Source organism: Bombyx mandarina, chromosome 24 (genome assembly GCF_030267445.1).
Source record: "Bombyx mandarina strain Sakado chromosome 24, ASM3026744v2".
Taxonomy (NCBI): Eukaryota; Metazoa; Arthropoda; class Insecta; order Lepidoptera; family Bombycidae; genus Bombyx; species Bombyx mandarina.
In genome coordinates, this window is record NC_143230.1 from 6,075,762 (window position 1) to 6,087,892 (window position 12,131).

A 12,131-nucleotide genomic window follows, 5' to 3' on the forward strand; every position below is an offset into this window, starting at 1 on the left:
TGAAAAAGCTCTGGACACACTTGGTGTCCAAGCTTTTTTATTCGTGATTACATCACAAAGACACTGACTGCCTGTACCTTAAGCCCTAAGTGTGCAATCTTACAATACATACACCGTATCACCAGTAATTCTAGTTGTCCTGTCCTAAAGGATAAGACGTCCGATGCATTCGTGCTGAGCGATGCACCGGTGTTCGAATCTCTCTGGCAGGTACCAATTTTTGTAAAGAAATACGTGCTTAACAAATGTTCACGATTAACTACCACGGTCAAGGAATAGCATCGTGTAATTAAAACCAAACCCGCAAAATTATAATTTGCGTAATTACTGGTGGTAGGACCTCTTATGAGTCCGCAAGGGTAGGTACCACCGCTCCGCCTATTTCTGCCCTGAAGCAGTATACTAACTTAAAGTATACTAACACTAGCAGTAACTATACTGAGACCTTAGAACTTATATCTCAAGGTGTGTGGCGCATTTACGTTGTAGATGTCTATGAGTTCCAGTAACCACTTAACACCAGGTGGGCTGTGAGCTAGTCCACATATCTAGGCAATAAAAAAAAATGCGTTTCGGTTTGAAGGATGAGGCAGCCGTTGTAGATGTCTATGGGCTCCAGTTACCGCTTAACACCAGGTGGGCTGTGAGCTCGTTCACACATCTATGCAATAAAAAAAAAAAAAATCCAGATAGAACTGGCACTATCTTCCCGGTAGTTTCTGTCGATAGTGATAATGATGAGTTAAGGGTAATGCCGTTTTACCAATGCCGTGTCTACATTCTTTTTAGAAAAGGTTTAAATTCAAATGATTCGCGTTTTTTTTTTGTCAGGAGGAAATCTTCCCGGACTTCTCCGCCTTCCACTGGGGATAGAGGGCGGAGCATGTCAGAGTCGAACTGACTACTGAACTGAATGTCGCTCAACAACCAACGTCCAAACATCGCATGAGACAGAACTCATGAAGAGGCAAAGGGGGAAAGTGAAGCGTTTAGTGCGGAGCACATCTCTCCCATCACCCTCCCCCTCGGGACGCCGGACCGGCGGTCGTCGGCGCCACGACCACCAGTCCTCTCGGTCGGCAAACTATCCGAAGCCCGCCTAGATGGCGCCGGTTAGAGTGAGCTATCCTACGGAATACCCCGCTGGACCAGAACCAGCGTGGGTCGAGGATAGCCGGCCTTCCATCACCCGGATACTCTTGCGTAAAACGCGTGCAGAGCAGCTTGCACGTCGTCTTCTTAGGCCCTCCTCGCCGGTCCCCAGACCGACATGTGAGGGGGGACCCGAAACACTTAGAGGGCCAGGGCTTGGGCGAGATCCGCCTCCCTGGCCCCCGCTCGACGGCGGCGGGATTGTGCGTCTCTCACGCGCCCCGCCGCCTCCTTCTGCGAGATGGTGCACTCGCAGAAGTCGAGCATCGCCTTCCACGACTCGTCGTCGCCGAGCATCGATGCCACAACACTCGGCAACGACAAGTCGTTTCCTATTTTTGCGACGAGGACACGGCGCCACCCCTCCCATGCGGGGCAGGCGACGAGCGTATGCTCTGCCGTGTCCAAGTCGCAATCACAATGGTGGCACTCTGCCGTCGCCTCGGCTCTGATCCGGTGCAGGAACTCACCGAAGCAACCATTCCCAGTGAGCACCTGCGTGAGCCGGAAAGTGAGGCGTCCTCTGTCACGATTCACCCAATCCACAAGGACCGGGCGAATCGCCTCGACGGTCCTACGACCAGCCGAAGGGTCAGCCAGCCGTCTGGACCATGACTCCAGCACGGACCGCCGAGATTGGGCCCTCCGCGCTCTGACCACATTGGGGCTGGGACGCGCCACGCCCCGGGCACGAAGGTCAGCCCGCCACTGATAGTCAGCGGCGAGCGCCTCCGCTTCCAGAACCCAAGGCGGCGTCCCAGCCAGTACACACGCCGCCTCAAAGGAGATGGTGCGATAACCACGGATGACCCTGACCGCGATGGTGCGTTGCGGCCGTTGCAGCAGCTTCGCCACCCCCGCGGCCAGGAACTGGCCCCACACAGGCGCCCCGTATAGGGCCATTGATCGCACCACCCCCGTATAGAGACGGCGCGTCGCCTGGTCAGGCCCCCCGACGTTGGGCAGAAGCCGGCTTAACGCACCGGCCACCCTCAACAAACCAGGGACCAGGTTCTGAAAGTGAGGTTCCACAAGCCTAAAGCAAAACATTTGATCAAACTTATGCCTTTTGGCGATGCTTCGAATACTTCATAATTTTCGTATTAGCAGCAAACGATTTTCCAACTTTAGATCGTTCAAGCAATAATGGAAATGTCGATTACCGTATTGTGTTTGTAATTGAAACGTTGTTTCTGCGTAGTCTAATTAATGGAAGCGCTAACTTTGAAGTCTCTCGGAATATCTTCTATATTACAATTACACGTGTTCGATTTTTGACGTGATAACGTCTTATAATTCGATGGAGCCGGCTGCACGCACGAAAAAACATGACTCACGCGGCGTTACCTCGCTCTGAGGCGTTCCATTTAAGGCTTGAAGTGCAAGCGAGAGCGTGCAACGAGCGACAAAGAGGCACAATCGGCCTCCGCGTTCGGCAGCGTTCGACATCTGTCTCTCTCCTACTTGAGTGAGCGATGCATCCGCGTGGACAGCTGCTATACAATAATACATAATTAACATGTTTTCGTCAAGTATGAAGTTCAGTGAAAAGTGAATGTGGTGTCAATTGTCCATACAAAATATCTATCAAACAAATAAAATTAAAATATTCTTTTGAAAAATGAAACCATTCCATCAGTATTTTCTTATGACGTTGTCACGTTCCACTATCGTCAGTAAACCGACTTTACAGACAAACGATTTTTTTATCATCATCTCTAGCAAGGCTTATCAAAGTCTATCTTTACTTCATTGCCTTTGTAGGCAGACGATGACGAGCCTACAGTCCACCTAATGGTAAGTGGTTAGCGTCGCCCATGGACGTCAGCAATGTCAAGAGTAGAACCAAGCCGCTGCCTACCATTAAGTACTGTCCGCGGGGGCCAGGGAGGCGGATCTCGCCTAAGCCCTGGCCCTCTAAGTGTTTTGGGTCCCCTTCATATGCCGGTCTGGGCACCGGCGAAGGGGGCCTAAGAAGACGACATGCAAGCTGCTCTCCACGCGTTTTATGCAAGAGCATCCGGGTGATGGAAGGCCGGCTATCCTCGACCCACGCTTGTTCTGACCCAGCGGGGTATTCCGTAGGATAACCCATTCTAACCGGCGCCATCTAGGCGGGCTTCGGATAGCCTGCCGACCGAGAGGGCTGGTGGTCGTGGCGCCGACGACCGCCGGTCCGGCATCCCGAGGGGGAGGGTGGCGGAAGAGATGTGCTCCGCACTAAGCGCTTCACTCTCCCCCCTTTGCCTTTTCATGGGTTCTGTCTCATGCGAGGTTCGGACGCGGATTGTTGAGCGACAGGATGTTTTAGTCAGTTCGACTCGGCATGCCCCGCCCCCCATCCCCAGGGGAAGGCCATCATGGTAGGCAGCGGCTTGGCTCTGCCCCTGGCATTGCTGACGTCCATGAGCGACGGTGACCACTTACCATCAGGTGGGCCGTATGCTCGTCTGCCTACAAAGGCAATAAAAAAATAAATAAAAAAAAAGTCAGGCGATTTCCTCCTGACCAAAAAAAAAACCTATTTTGAAATATTCCTTTTCCTTAACCTTCCTTCATCGATCGTGACTCCGTAATTATTTTTCAATTGTGTGCTCGCATTTTACATTGAACGATGTTAGTCCCTAACTGTGAAAGTCAATAATGGACCTCTAGTTTCGTATTTAATTTAAAAAAAAGGATGGCTTCTTTTGCGGGATTTGAACGCTGGCACAGTTGGCACAGTTTTGACTGGTGTCTCTTGTGAGTCCGCACGGGTAGGTACCACCACCCTGCCTATTTCTACCGTGAAGCAGTAATACGTTTCGGTTTGAAGGGTGGAGCAGCCGTTGTAAATATACGCAGAGCTTGGAACTTAAAATCTCAAGGTGGGTGGCGTTTACGTTGTAGATGCCTATGGGCTCCAGTAACCACTTAACATCAGGTAGACTGTGAGCTCGTCCAATCATCTAAGCAATAAATAAATAAAAAAGTACACAGGCCGTCTTAACTTTGAGGTCACAAAAAAAAGAACAAAGTAATGCTTACGGCATCACAAAAGACTCAGTCCTGGAGGCGCCTTCGCCTCTCAAAGGCTTGAAATTAAAACATCAAATATTAAAATGTCTCGAAGATGGTTTTTTTTTTCGTAAACAAAAGGACATCGCGTTCGTTTTTTAATAACAACTTGGAAATTTTAAAACGAGTACCCGGATTTCGAAGCGAAGTTTGAGTCAGCTGAGAGCTTGGGGCTCGCTGTAATTATCTCGCGCGTTCTGCGCGGTCCTGACAAAGGGTCTTAGGTAAAAAGACGGTCGCCGGTACACTATAGGGCTGTGCGAATAATTATATTAGTACCTGTGGATGACCGGTGGTATTTTTTAATAAATTGTGTTTTTTAGAAATCTTATCTTATTCGTGTTTTCAATAATCAACTATATCGATAATCGACTTAAACATAAACTTATTTTTGAAGTTATACTTCTTAGGCGCGTTATGAAAAATTGATGAGAGTGACATTTTACGATGCGCGCGCACCGTGACACAAAATTGACAGAATGAAGTTGCCCACTAAATTACTCATTACAATACAACTGACGTAACTTGGCGAGTCTGAATATAGCCGCAGGTGAGCTTTCGCGCATGTACACTCGTAAAAAAAAAGTGTTTTTAGCATTTATTTTTTAGTAATATAAATGACAACATTATTATTTAATATAATTCATACTAAATGTTATAAATTGTTAACGTTAAATATTTATTATTAATTATTTAATATAAACAAAAAAAAGAAATAAATTTAATAAAAATAAAGTATAACTTCTTACGCGCGTACATAACTACACGCCCCCTTTTTTTATTGAAAGAAAATAACAAAATGGTGGCGTTTGGGTAACCCAATATTGCCACTTAAACAGAAAAATATGACTCTTCCTGACATCTATTGGCGAATAATAATACTATTTTTCTTAATTGAAAGCAACTAACTGCTTTAAAGACACAATAACACTAAAGCTACTTCAGCAGATGGCGTTGTTAAGCAACCCGAAGCTAATGAGTGTTTGGTTTAAGGTTAGACCAAGAAAACAACATTTTCTGAAAATAAATCGTAGCTAGATCGATTTATCGCCCCCGAAATCCCTGTATACTAAATTTTATGAAAATCGTTGGAGCCGATCGATGGAGATTCAGATTATATATATTTATATACAAGAATTGCTCGTTTGAAGATATTAGATTTGTTGGTTAAAATAACCGAAATTCTGGCCCGATTGACGTCAATACCGTAGTGATGTCACAAGTGGAAGGCAGCTGCCAAGGTGGCCAAGCCTGAAATAGAAGCAACGGCTGTGTAAACCAACCAGAATTGGACAGGACGATGAAGAAATACCCGTCAATTCTTGTAAAACGTCCTACCGCTGTTATACGAGGAATGGAGTTGTAGCGGTTACTACTTTTTACTGGTGGTAGGGCTTTTAGGTAGGACATTAGGCAGGAAGACGATCCAGAGGTCGGAGCCGAAAAGATGGAGTGACCAAGTATCCGGGTGGACATGACACTGAGCCAAGCACTTCACTGTGCCACTGACCGACAAAAGTGGCTACAAATTATAAAAAAGATCACAGACGGGCGCATCACGATGCTCAGCAATGAGCGATCGACTGAAGGAGGAGGGAAGGCATTTGGTGAGCACACACGGGTAGGTACTACCACCCTGCCTATTTCTGCCATGAAGTAGTAATGCGTTTCGGTTTGAAGGCTGGGAGAGTCGTGGTGCTGTATAAATTGACTTATCATATCTGTCATGCTCCTCGTGGGACATCTATACAAAAATCAGGTGGGAGTTGGAATACTCATTTTAGTATCTATGATTTTCGATACTAAGCACCAGAGAGGCGAGAACTGAGAGCTGAACACTCACTAATACAATATAAAAAAAAAACACGAAATTATAATTGGAAAAATTAAAATATTGAAAAAAAAACTAGCTTTGGCGAGGGGCTTTGCTCGCTTCACTTAAAAAAAAGGTATAATGTTCTAAACCCTTTTCCCCTGACAAACGTGTTAGTAATATTTTATTATTATCGATCGAGTAACACGTGAAAGCGTTACAAACATATTCACTATCGCATTAATATAATTCGAAAATTTGTTTTATTAAAAAAATTAAGTGACAACCCTATAATTCGGTTATCATTACGCGTGCCCTGACAGGTCGCGGTCTAGAAGTACATGATCAAACGAACAATGAAATTACTGCGTCAACGCGATAAGGACCTCTCGTGGTATATACACAAAAAAAATCGATTTCTCATTTCGAAAAGGCTTCAATGAAAACTTCTCAAGAATTCATTGAAGCCTTTTCGCTAATTAAGTATGGATACGTGACTCAGTCGGTTTTATACAAAATCTTTAATAAGCTAAATTTATAAAAAAAAAAAATAGCGAACCGCTCCGGCTCTGCTCGGGTCTTTAACAAAAATTTCAACGATATAATTTGATGTTGTTTTATTTTTTTAAATAAAAGAACACTTATTGCGGCATAACTATAATATTTAGACATAATATGCTGTCGCGACACTTTTTCTAAATAATAATGTGTTCTACAAAGTCGTAGTACATTATTTTATTCTATCATCAATAGTTTTCGCAGGGCACGCTATGTAAAGATTATTTTAGGTAATTTTTTTACACTTTGGGTTACATTATTGGAGGTTTAGTAAGGATCCCTAATTTTTTCAAAAAAGATTATAGCCTATGTCACTCGGGAATACTGTAGCTTACAAACAGTGAAATAATTTTTCAAATCGGTTCAGTAGTTTCGGAGCCTATTCAATACAAACAAACAAACAAATCTTTCCTCTTTATAATATTATAATAATAGTATAGACTAGCTGGCCCGGCAAACGTTGTTTTGCCATATAAATTGTTTCTACGAAAGATAAATAACCTAGATACCGACTGCGGCGCCATCTGCCGGACTCATTTGTAAATTTAAGCCATACTCGAATTCACCTGAAGGTACACAGAAAGTTTCATTAAAATCGGTCCAGCCGTTTAGGAGGAATTCAGTTTCAAACACACGTATCGAAGAAATTTATATATTAAGATATTATATAATAATACATTTGTTGATAATTTGATAATATACACAAAAAACCTTCTGTGAAATCCAAACGACTGCATAAAGTTTCAAATCAATTCATTGAAAAGAAGCTAAAATGTTTGTTCATTTTAATTTTAAAAATTCAATTGTGATTTAGAATTACGTAGTTAGGTCAATGTGTGTCGAATACCTACCCAATTCTACGGAATTCATCAAATTAAAGAGAATAAATTCAAGATTAAATTAGCGAAGGTAGTTTTTATTGTGTTTCCGACGGTAGTTTTTTTTTCCTACCTAAGTTGATAGCCTTGAGAGGCTATATCAGCGGAACCTTAACTAGTAGGTAAGCTCACGGGGCTCAAACCTGACGAACCCTAGCAAGAGCCGTGCTTCGCAGAATCTACCACCGGATCGGAAACGCGACCCATTGAGAAGATCCGGCGAGAAACTCAGTGAGCTGTGTCTGAGGGTTCAACGGTAGTGGTGTTTAAATAAAGTAGACGTTTATTTATCGGACGTGATTGTCAACATCATCCTGTAAGGCTCGTTGTAAAATAACTATAATATGAAACTGAAAAATCTTATACCTTTAAACGAGCAATTCTTGTATATATATATATATATATATATGTATATAATCTGAATCTCGGAAACGGCTCCAACGATTTTCATAAAATTTAGTGTACAGGGGATTTCGGGGGCGATAAATCGATCTAGCTACGATTTATTTTCAGAAAATGTTTTATTCGTGTTTTCAATAATCAACTCTTCCCGACATCTATTGGCGAATAATAATACTGTTTTTATTAATTGAGGGCAACTAACCACTTTAAAGACACAACCAGATGGCGTTATCAAAAAAAAACCGAACGCAGCTCGGTCATCGTCAAGTAACTATAATATGAAATTGAACATGTTAAAATTAAGAAGATTCTCGGATTGTCATGTGGCAGCATTTTTGGTGGGACTAATGGAGGTAGTGGTGACGAGCCATAATAAAAACGGCGGAGAAAGAAGTAAAGCGGGTAGCCGAGAAAAAACATGAAAGGCTGTGTACTTTGTAGTGAGCCTCCTCCTCCTTGCGTTAATAAATCAATGCTGGGTATCGTGGCGTGCAACCTCTTTGACAGGACATAAAAGGCCTACAGCGACTAGATATAGACTAAGGCAGAGACTTGTTAGGGATTCGAAAAGAAACAAAAGAATGAAATGGAATGAGGGCGGACGTTACTAGCGGCAGTCAGTATTTTCAATGCCTTCATAAAAGACGTACACAAACCAGACGACAAAGAACGAATCGACCGTTCACATATTACGTGCATAAAATAGACGATGAACGAAAGAACCGACCATTCACTGAGGGTCGTGGCATCCTCTAATAACTTTCTCTTGGATTATCCTGCGCCACTCCTGCCTATCCTCGGCTGTGTGGATAGCGACGTGGACTGAAGTGTTGAGAGTGCAGTGAGCACGCACCTGAATATTTGGAAAAGTGGAATTGCAAATAAATCAGTACAGAATTAAACTACTGCAGTTTGTGTATCATTCCCTGTCCGGTGGAAGCGTAGCTTACACTCCTTATTTATTCATCATTTCTAAACTTGAAAGGTCTCTTAGAGATTCGACGGTAGCGGTCGTAAGATTATAGACATCTCGATAACTTTGACTATGAAACGACACGCATACACATTTATTTGATCACCGTCGCTCTAACGTGCAAAAACACGACCCGGGGGAAATCCCATAGATACAATCCGCTGAGTTTCTCGCCGGATCCTCTCAGCGGGTCGCGATTTCGATCCAGTGGTAGATTCAGCGAAGAACTGCTGTTAATCCGTGCGAGTCAAAATAAAAAAAATAAAAAAAAAAAAACTGCTGTTAACGAATCCACGTCGCGCCATACATTGATGGCTGTGATTGGCCAACGATGACGTCATATCGCACTAACCAATCACAAATCAGGAAACGCAATAGTGGCACCAATTGTCAAAATTTAAAAATATAACACGAAGAAAAAAAGATGGACGCGCATGTCAATATTATTTTGTAAAATAATTAAAAATAATATATTATAATGATTATTTGAAGAAGTTAAACGCATTTATTCATTTTCTTGGTCACCTCAAGATACATCTAAGAAATAGACGCAAGCAACTGCTCTTGCTAGGATTAGTGGTAGCGAGTCCTCCCAGGCTGAGCTCCGTGAGCTCACCTACCAAGCCTTACAGAGGTGGAATACCTTAGGCTACCTGCAATTAGGTATGGGAAAATTGTGAAAAATCTTACCTCCCTCGTTAACTTCCACCGACTATTTTCGTCGTGAATAAAAGACCGAACTTCCTATTGGCGTATTCTCAAAAGGCCAACATCATTAATGGCAGTCGCAGTCCACCGTTAAATTTACCATAAGCGCTTAATATCCTCCGTCATTCAATATTAAGCGTTTCCGAATTACCGGCTCAGAATATCAGACAAAAGATCGCCCATTAAACCGGAGCTTTTATATTTTATATTTTAATTATGTGCGTCAAGTGTGAGATTCTTTAAACAAAAGCTGAACCGAAAAATTACTTTCGACGATTTCTCTTCTGATATTTGGGAAAACTTGATATTTGGGTGTTAAGTGGTTACTGGATCCCATAGACATCTACGACGTAAATGCGCCACCCACCTTGAGATATAAGTTCTAAGATCTCAGTATAGTTACAACGGCTGCCCCACCCTTCAAACCGAAACGCATTACTGCTTCACGGCAGAAATAAGCAGGGTGGTGGTACCTACCTGAGCGGATTCACAAGAGGTCCTACCACCAGTAAATGTTATGTTACCACCAGTATGTTATATAATTTAGCGCGGATAGGTACTGCCATTCACCCTATATCTGACACGAAGGACTATCGCGTTCAGATTTGGTGGTGGTTGAACCCTATACTAGTGTAATGTTGTACTTTGGGAGGTGTTAAAGAAAAACGTCTTCTTGCCTGTATTCCATGTTTAATTATCATCTTAATCCTAATTTACAATTATGAAGAAGCCTGTTGCTGGGTGGTCCGCCTTATTAGGGAGACATACGAGACTACACCTATTAATTATGTTATATACTAAATGCTATGCTAATACTATGCTATGCTATGCTATGCTATAATATATAATTATACACACTTCACTAGAAACAATACGATTGAATCTTCATGTCCTCAAGTAGTGGCATACATGTTGCTATATCTATATGCTTTGATAGCCCCTTCTTTAATGCGAAGTTCAGGGCCCATCTGATGTTAAGAGGCCGTCTTGGAGCCACGAAATTAAATGTTCAATTGTATTTGATTTTCCTACGCTTCAAACAGAAACACATGTCTCATTCGAGGTGGAAACAAGTAAGATGGCAAGCTCAGTCAGAATGTAATTAAAAAAAAAAAAAACTAGAGTCTAAAAATAATCTATACTTAATATTATAAAGCTGAAGAGTTTGTTTGTTTGAACGCGCTAATCTCAGGAACTACTGGTCCGGTTTGAAAGATTCTTTCAGTGTTAGATAACCCATTTATTCATTATTATTATAACATCACGGTAAGGCCAATACAAGTGGAGCACCAATAAAGAATGTTTCAAAATAGGGGCTTAAATAGCTCTTTAACATTTTATAATTCAAAAATATGTTCAGTTTCTACGTAAATGAAGTGAGGGTAAAATTTAGCGTTATGCCAAAGTGACTATTCCACTCGGACGGAGTCGTGGTCAAAAGCTAGTTAAATATAAACCCACTGAGTTTCTCGGCGGATCTTCTCAGGGGGTCGGGATTCCGATCCGGCAGTAGATTCAGCGAAGCACTGCTCTTGCTAGGGCTAGTGTTAGCAATTCTCTCAGGTTGAGCCCGCGAGCTCACCTACCGGTCCGCGCGAGCTTGGAATAGCCCCCTTAAGTTACCAACGATTAGATAGGAAAAAATGTACTTAAATAATTTAGTTTCGCGTTTTTTTTATTGCCCTTGTAGGCAGACGAGCATACAGCCCACTTGATGATAAGTGGTTACCGTCGCCCATGGACTTCAGCAATGCCAAGCCGCTGCCTACCGTTGAGTACTCTCCATAAGCCTCGTTGAAGAAGGACATATCATAGCGCTCTGGAAAAACCGTAGAGGGGAGCTCGTTCCAAAGCCAAAAAATAGTACAACGTCAATACAAAAACGTGAGAATAAGTAAATTTATTTGCACTCACCAATATTTAGTTTTATCTTAATCGTATCCCAGGTTCATCTGCAACAAAAGAAAAATATTTTCAAATTAGTCTAATTGGATACTTTCGTCCTAAATCGATCAATGGGTTCAATTCATAACATTTAAAATAATACTAGTGTTTCCGCAATAGTCGAAATTCGACAATAATGAACTGAAATTATAATTTTAAACATTATTAAGGTTCTATTGTCAAAAATTATAATAATCACAAATTTCGCCAAGACTACACTATAGACAAATAATATTAAAGATAAATAATAATAAGCTATTTTCAATTTGACCACAGACTATAAGCAATAACAAAAGTTTGACAAGAATATGTATATATGTGTGTCTGTGTCAAATACTTATTAGTGTGTGTAGTTTTTTATTTATTGATTTAATGTATTATAAATGCACAATAAAAAAAAATTAGCATTCTGCATTCCTTCTCTATATTCTCTATAAGTGTGGGAAATTTCATACTCCTCCGACTGCGCAATTTTCGTAAAGAGGGGTACAAAGTTTTTGCTTCACGTATTGATATATAGATAGATACCAACAAGCACAGAGCTTCATGGATAATTCTAGAAGTTTATCGAAGTTACCTCTTCAAATCAATTCTATGCAAGTATTGGTTGCACAGTTATTAACATCGAAAATTACATTTTATTAGG

General features: G+C 41.9%; 1 protein-coding gene across 1 annotated transcript in view; it reads right to left on the bottom strand.

The window, feature by feature from the left end:
* SPR (Sex peptide receptor) overlaps window positions 1-12,131 on the bottom strand; it is a 301,535-nt gene that overhangs the window by 126,360 nt on the left and 163,044 nt on the right. Inside the window, exon 3 of the mRNA XM_089738232.1 lies at window positions 11,456-11,493. The gene's annotated coding sequence lies outside the window, so the exon portion shown is untranslated. The remainder of the gene's footprint in view (window positions 1-11,455; window positions 11,494-12,131) is intronic.